Genomic DNA, 7,589 nt, shown 5'->3' on the forward strand with positions numbered 1-7,589 from the left:
TCGGGAGTGTGCGCCTTTGACGGTGGGGTCCCTGCGGTGGGCAGCACAGAGCCCGGGTGCGAGGGTGTCCTGGAGGTGGGGAGCACGCGGGTCGCTAGGGGTTCCTGATGAGGAACTCGGAGGGGTCAGGCTCAGGCTCAGGCTCGAAGGGGGTCAGCTCTGAGGGTGCAGGCTGGGTGCGGGCCTGTGGGGGTCCAGAGTTCTCTTCCCGGGGGTGGGGGTGGTGGGCGGGCGGTCCGGGCGTTTCGGGGTGCGGTCGCGGTCCCGCCCCTGCACCTGGGGTCGGGGTCTGGCGGGGCGACCACGGTCGGGGTCCCGGCTTCTCCGCGCGCCCCTCCCCCACGGCGCCGTCCAGCAGGCCCGCCGCCCCACCCCGCCCAGTGTTCGGACCGCTCACCACCTCCGCCCCGCCCCCACAAGTCCACGCCCACCACAAGACCCCGCCCCCTCCCCGCCTCCGGCCCCGCCCCGCCGCTCGCCCATTCAGATGTGGGTCAGGGGTGAGCGGGTGGCGCCGACGTCACAAGCTTCCAAGATGGCGCCGGGCGGGCGGCTGTGAGCGGCGCTCAGGGCGCGCTGGGCGGGGAGCCGAGCCGGGCCGGCGGCGGGCGGACGGGGCGGGCGCAGGCGGCGCGAGTTGGGCGCCGAGGACGGGGCGCCGCGGGCAGGGCCGGCCGGCCGGCGGGCGGAGCGCCGCCGCCGACGCACACGAGGTGAGAGGCCGTCTGGGGCAACGGGGGCGCGGGCGGGGGCCGCGGACGGGCGCGCCCCCGGGGAGAGGGGCGTGGGCGGGCGCGCGCCCGCAGGGGCTGGGCGGGGGCGCACGCGGGACCCCCGGCCCGACGCAGCTTGCCCTGGCTTTGTGGTCCCGGTGCCCGGTAGGGCGCGGGCGGCGGGGGGACCCTGGGCACAAAGCCTAAGGGCCGGCGCCAGGCCGGGGCGCGGGTCTGCAGAGCGGGGGTCGGCGGCTGAGCGGGCGCCGGCTCTTTGTGCCTTTTCATTAGCAATCTAATCCGAACAGTGTCGGGAGAGCTGCGTTGCCTGACAGGCGGGCGGGCTTCCATTATGCAAGCGGCCCAGCGCCTGTGGCCGCCCCTCGTAGAGGGATTTTGCTATTTCCAGAACTGCGACCCTTTGCCTGCGGTCCCTTTTTGTTGCCCCTCCTTCCCCCCGCGGGAATACCGGCCTGGGCAGGGGCAGGGTTGGCCTTGGAGGGGCCGCTTCCAGAAGGCCGGGCCCTGCGGCTGGTGGGCTCGCTGCCCTGCCCCCAGACCTCTCCTGTAGGCAGCCACTTGGCAGGAAGAGAGATGGGCTTGGGGGAGGGGGTCTGCTGGCAGTGGGAGGGGACCGGCTGGCAGAGGAAGGGGGCTGAAGGGCTCCAGCTTGTCACTCTCTGTTTATCTACCGAGATGGTTCATATTCACATGGACTTATTTGGTGCGTGTGGGGTGGCGGGGCGGGGGGCAGGGATCCTTCTCCCTGGGGGGCAGTGACTTACGGAGAGGAGGTTAGGAGGTCAGATAATGCGCACAGCGGCCCCACCCAGAACAGCGTGGGACTGCCTGGGGAAGGGAGCCCAGTGCTGATCCGGATGGGTTGGAACGGTTTTGAAGTTATTTATCCGTGTCTTCTCCTGTCCCCTCCACCCCCAGTGTCTTTTCCAGTAGGAATTGCCAAGCACATCTGGAAAGCTAGGTTCCCGGCCCTACCCCCCGCCCCCCGCAGGAGGGGTGTAACCCAGAGAGGCCACCCCTCTGACATATGTGGTGGGGGGGGGAGGGGTAGAGCTTTGCCCATAGGAATCCTGTGGCGGTGGATTGTTGACTGATGTGGGGATTGCTGTGCCTCTGTGCTTGGGGGGCGGGGAGGAGAGCTGGCTGGTAGTGAAGGGGCCTCCAGACCTTCTAGGCTGAACTTGGGACTGTCCTCCAGGGACTTTGGATGGAGTGATGGAGCTAGGTCACCCAAACTCAGGACCTTTCTGAAGCTAGTAGCATTTATTGCTTCCTCGCTTCTGGCTTCACTTTTCTTCCATTCCCATTTGCCAACTCTGGACTCCCTGGCCCTTTTAGCAGACATTTTCAGGAGCTCAGGCCATGTGGCTGGTCTGTAGCCCTGGCTCAAGGAGAGAGTGTACACTTAGCAGGGTTGCTGGAGTGGTCTGAAAAAAAGCAGATGGGCTGGCCTCAGGCTGGCCTCCAGAGACAAAGCTGTGTGGTGAGATTGCTGGTTAGCTGGCTCTTAGCACCAAGGGGGGGGGGGATGGGAAGCTGATACTTGGGGGTTGAACTGAGGCTTTTGGCCCAGGAGTAGATCGCCTTGCCTTCGAGAGATCCTTTGGTCCTGCACAATTGGGCTTAGGAAAATGTCTGGGTCCCATGGGCAGGCAGCAGACCCAGAAGGCTGGGAGGGGGGCTCCCCACCTGCCTGCCTGCCTTAGGGGTCAGAACTCCCAGGTTGGTCTGCTTTCCTTTGACTTCTGGCTTTCTGCAGACCGGTTTCGGGGGAGTTGCTGAATATCTCTTGCGGAGCTTCTCTGGCCGTTCGACTCAGAGTGCTGGTGTGTGCCCAGAATTTCTCCCTGCAGTGTTTTCCTGCCAGTTGTTAGGACTTGTAGATTAGTCACTCAGCTTTTACAAGCGATTCCTGAAAAGAAAAATCTCCCTCTGGTTGCTGGCTCTGCATAGAGGAAGAAGCAGCCGGAGGGAGCCAGGCCTTTAATTAAAGCAAAACTGAAATGATTGCTGAAATTGCTGGAAGGAGAAGCAGCAGCACAGGTGGGGCAGAGGCACTGTGTCCTGTCCTGGCGTAGGACCTGCTCTGGGGACAGGTAGGCAGGATCCTATCTTCGTTCCCTGGTCTTGGCCAGCAGCCCAGCCTTCTCCACAAGCTGCAGTCCTGGATTAATCCTCACGTAGTGTTTTCTTTCCATAGATCAGATTTCTCATTTGGTTAATAAGCACAGCCTCCGATCCACTTGAAGTCAGCTGTCGTGGACTTGGAGCAACAGGGTTTTGCATTATTGAGCTGACAGGCCTGCTGCCTTCCCAGAGTCCTTATTGTGTGTCAGGGTCAGATCTGGTGGGTGTGGATTGTGTGGGGGCAGTGCCTTTTAATCAGCTACTATCCCCCAGAGAAGGGCTGGCTGGGCAGTTCTGGAGAGTCGGAGGAGTAAGGAAGGAATAAAGTTCAGTTTACCCAGGGGACCTGTGGTGTTGCCCTTTTACTGGCCTCTTGGCCTCAAGCTGTCATCCCCACCCAATGCTTGCCCGCCTTGCCCACTGGGGCTGAGGGCTACTGCCCCCAGGACCTGATCATTAGGAAAGTGGGGTCTCTTCCTGTTTCTGCCACATGGGAGAGAGCTTTTACCATCGAGAAGAAACAACCAGTCAGGTTCTTGCCCTCCTGGTTCTTGGAGCCTGTCTCGGGAGGGCAGTGGACTTAGAAAATCTGGAAGTGAGTGTGACATTGGGTCTGCCGTTTACTCTCCATGTGACCTTAGACAGTGATTGATTCTGAGCCTTAGTGCCCCCGTGTCTAAAATGGGAGCAGAACTTGAGTTTACATTACATATTGCTGCCCTCCAGAGCTTAGCCAGGCAAACAAATGATTGTAAGATAGACTGATAAGGGCTGGCACGGTGCTGGTATGCAGTGCAGAGGGCACCGTGGATGGTGGCTGTAGCTTCGAGCTGTGGGAAGGGGCCCGCTCCGGGCTGGAGAAGAGGCACAGATGGCATGCTGAGTTCAAGTTGACTGGAGGAGAGTTTTACGGCGGAGCGCGTAGACAGTGGCGGCGTGGAGTATGGCGGGCGAGATAGAGCAGTGAGGTGAGAGCGCGAGCCTGCAGATGCTGTGTTTTAGAGAAGCTAGCACAGGAGCACCCTCTCCATGCCAGGCACCTGTGAGGCTCTTTGGCAAGCTTTTTATTCCTTCAAGATTTTCTGAGAACAGACACAGGCGTGCAGTGCCCAGCCCCTGCAGGTCTGCTGGATCATGCTGGTCTCTGACTTTCACAGCCTTAAACAAACAAGTGGTCAGCCTTAGGCCGGGAGATAGGGGCACACTTGGTTTTCTCGGAATCCTTCCATGTCAGTCCGCTGGATAGTCTCCTCTTACAGATGGGTAAATGAGACTCAACTGGGAGATTACATAACTTGTGGGGCTGCAAGTAAGCAACTGGTTAGGCTGGGGCTGGAGGGTAAAATGCCTTTGACTCCTGGGCTTTGTGAGGACCCGTGTGGTGTGGAGTGTTGAGGTCGGAGCTCCAAGCAGGGAGAGGCGAACAGACTGCCCCCCTCCCCAGGAAGATCCTGGCTCTAGCTTAGGGGTTTCCAAACAAGCCAGGCCAGTTTGACTCTGCCTGGCACGACCAGCCTGTGCTTCCTGCTGGGAGGGGCCTTGCCCTGAGGGATAGGGACCTGGGCTGGGGAAGTTCTCCGAGAGCTCCTATAGCCTGGAGTGGCAGGAGTGGCGAAACAAGGCAAAACAAGGGAAGCAGGTGGGGGTTGGGGTTGTATGTGGGCCCCAAGTGAACTTGATAAGGAAGGGAAAGCCAGGAGGCAACTCCAGGCCTGTCACAGTCCAAGAGGGAAGGGTTCAGGCTGGGGTCCCTCTGCTGAAAGACGGTGTGGCTGGACTTGGTAGAGAGAGTGACCCTAAGAACCTACCCTGGGACAGTCAGGAAGGGATTCAGAGCCCCTCCTTCAGACTGCTCAGTTTTCATGTTTTTCATGGTAATGTCCCAAATGGGTGGAGGAGAGGGTGAGTGTGGCTCTAGGGTGATAGCAGGTCCTCCTGTGGGTGAGAAGGGACAGAATAGCCATATACATACGCCAAAGGGCTTTGCTACTGCTTCTGAGATATGTAGCCCAGAGTGGGTGCCTGTTTCCTGTTTGAGGGTAATCTACCTCCATGGGCACTTGAAGTATGGATGAGGAGGGAGAGGGGTGTATGGAAAGGTAGGTGGCCCAGTCTTTGAGGGCATGTATCTCTAGCTCTCCTGTCTATTCCATGGCAATTCCAAGGGCCACTAAGGAAAGGCAGTGTTTGGGCTTGGCTAGGGGGCCGCTTCCAGGTGGAGAGTTGGCCTCTTGAGGAGATGGAAGGGCTGCTGGCGCTGGCATAGGCGTGGCCGCTGTGCAGACTTGTCCCGCGTTCCAGGCTGCTGCGGTGGCCTCAGGCTTCTTTCCCAGCAGCACCTGTGGGTGGGTGGGTTCTTTCAGGTGAGTATTGGGAGGGGCTACTCCCATGTCTTGAGAACAGTAACTACCCCCACATCACCGCCCCCCCGCCCCCTGCAGGTGTTCTCATCAGACCAGACCACACTGGGGTCTGAGCTTCCTCGGCTGCCTCATCAGCCTGGTTACAGGCCCTTTAAGGAGAAGAAATGCCCATGGTCTTTGTAGTTCCCTCACCTGTGCTGCTTTGGAAGATCGTAAGATCTTGGTGGATTCTTGTTCCTGAAATGAATGAGAAGCTAGAGTAGGGTTGATTGCTGGGAAGGTGGGGTCTGAGGCCTCAGTGGCCTTACCCTTTGTGGAAACCATGGTGCTTTCCTTGTGATGAGTGCTTGCTGTGCATTGACCCATCAAGTACATGCTGTTACTGTGCTGCCGGGAAGAGGCCTGCCTGCTGGTGCCCTAGTTCCCATCCCCACACGTGAGGATCACCTGGTTGCTGGTAGAGGCCAGCCCGGCCTGTTTCTAACTTCCATGTTTCCTAAGACGTGGCAATGAATTTGATGTGTAGCCAAGGTCAAGAACCACTGCTTTAGCAGGTGATGAATCTATGTTGGTAATAGAATCAAGCAAGTGGTGAGTCCCCATCGACCAGTGGATTATGATCTGGGGTGTCATGAATGCTTTAACTCTGATGGCCCAGTGGGATTGAATTTACAGAACAAGTTGGGTTGATTCTGTTAGTTACTAGAGTCTCAGAGAAGCACCAGACACAGAACACAGAAGGCATTTATTCTTTTCATGGTCCCTCTTCCTTGGGGGCAGTGGGAGAGACCCCAGGCCAGTGTGCACTAGGGGGTCTCTGGAGTGCTACCTGCTGCTCTTGAGCCCAGGGCTCTTTGTCCTGCTTGGTTTTCAGAGTTTCCGTGTTCTGCTTTTTTGAGTGCATTCGTGGACTCTGTTGGCCTCTCTGTGCCCTGGCAAGGCCTGACGTAGTGACATTTGGGATCCTTGTGGCTCCTTAATGAGCCACTGTGGCTGTAGCCAGGGACTTCTGGGACCTGAGCTGTTTTTCTGTTTTTCTCTTTGACCTCAAGGTTCCCAGGAGAGAGAGATTGGTCCTGAGGTTGCTTTTCTGGATTGTTATCTGGATAAGGTGTGTAAGGGGCTGGGAAACAGAATTGGGAGGGGGTTGCTGTGAAAGGGCATTAGAGGTAGAGCTTCAGGTAGTAAGACCTGGCTCATTGGCTCAGCTCTCTTTGCTAGAAGAGAACAAGGGGCAGTCTTGGGGTTTTGTGCGTTATCTGTGGACAGATGGAACATAAGACAGCTCTGCTGCTTGCTCTGGGCAGCTTACAGAATGAGGTGAGCAGCAAGACCTCTGAGTCTGGTGTGGTTGTGGTTGGTGTCCTGGTTAGGAAGTGCTATCCATTAGGGAAGGAAGACCAGCCTGGGCTGGGGCAGTGAAGGAGAGGGGGTTGAGAAGTCTTGGCTGGTAATTGAGGAAGAAGTGGGTGGTGTTGGGAGCACAGGCAGGGTGTCCTTCCTCTCTGTTCTTTTTTCTTTCTTTCTTTTTTTTTTTTAAACAATTTATTTATTTGACAGAGATCACAGGTGGGCAGAGAGGCAGGCAGGGGTGGGGGGAAAGCAGGCTCCTGGCTGAGCAGAGAGCCTGACGCGGGGCTCCATCCCAAGACCCTGAGATCACGGCCTGAGCCGACGGCAGACACTTAACCCACTGAGCCACCCAGGCGCCCCCTCTGTTCTTTTCTGCTCGTGCACATCTTGGTGGATGGACTCTGGTTCTGTCTTGAGAGCTAGCGGTCTTAGGGGTGGGTTCGTGCCTCAGCTCTTTTGTCTCTAAGTCCTACTCTGCGCCCCCCGCCCCCGCGCCCTCTGGTAGAAAGTGATGGATGGTTTGTGTCTGACAGTTGTTACTGCTGATTTGCTTGAATATGGGAGGAAGGGTGGTTCCCACAGAATTCCTGACAGAATGCCAGGAAAGTAGTCCAAGATGAGGACCAGGGACTCACTTCTGGGCTCTTCTTACCCCATGGTAGTCCTTGTGGGAGGTGTCCCGAATTTAATCATTGGAACATAATCTGTGCAGTGCCAGTCATCTTATCAGTCTTCACTGTACAAGTGGCTCAGAGAGGTTAGGCAGTCAGTCTCAAGTCATGTAGCTAGGAAGCCGGTAAGAAGTTTTTTTTTTTTTTTTTTTGTAGATTTTATTCATTCACTTATTTATTTATTTACAAAAGATTAATTGTTTATTAATTTGACAGACAGATTACAAGTAGGCAGAGAAGCAGGCAGAGAGAGAGAGGAGACAACAGGCTCCCCGCTGAGCAGAGAGCCCAATGTGGGGCTAGATCCCAGGACTCTGGGATCATGACCTGAGCTGAAGGCA

The 7,589-nt window shown here is 57.3% G+C and overlaps 1 protein-coding gene across 1 annotated transcript in view; it reads left to right on the forward strand.

The window, feature by feature from the left end:
* The first annotated feature begins 651 nt into the window (after positions 1-651).
* Positions 652-7,589, forward strand: part of HIC2 (HIC ZBTB transcriptional repressor 2) — a 32,906-nt gene continuing 25,968 nt past the window's right edge. Inside the window, exon 1 of the mRNA XM_059409009.1 lies at positions 652-713. The gene's annotated coding sequence lies outside the window, so the exon portion shown is untranslated. The remainder of the gene's footprint in view (positions 714-7,589) is intronic.

Source organism: Mustela nigripes, chromosome 8 (assembly GCF_022355385.1).
Source record: "Mustela nigripes isolate SB6536 chromosome 8, MUSNIG.SB6536, whole genome shotgun sequence".
Taxonomy (NCBI): Eukaryota; Metazoa; Chordata; class Mammalia; order Carnivora; family Mustelidae; genus Mustela; species Mustela nigripes.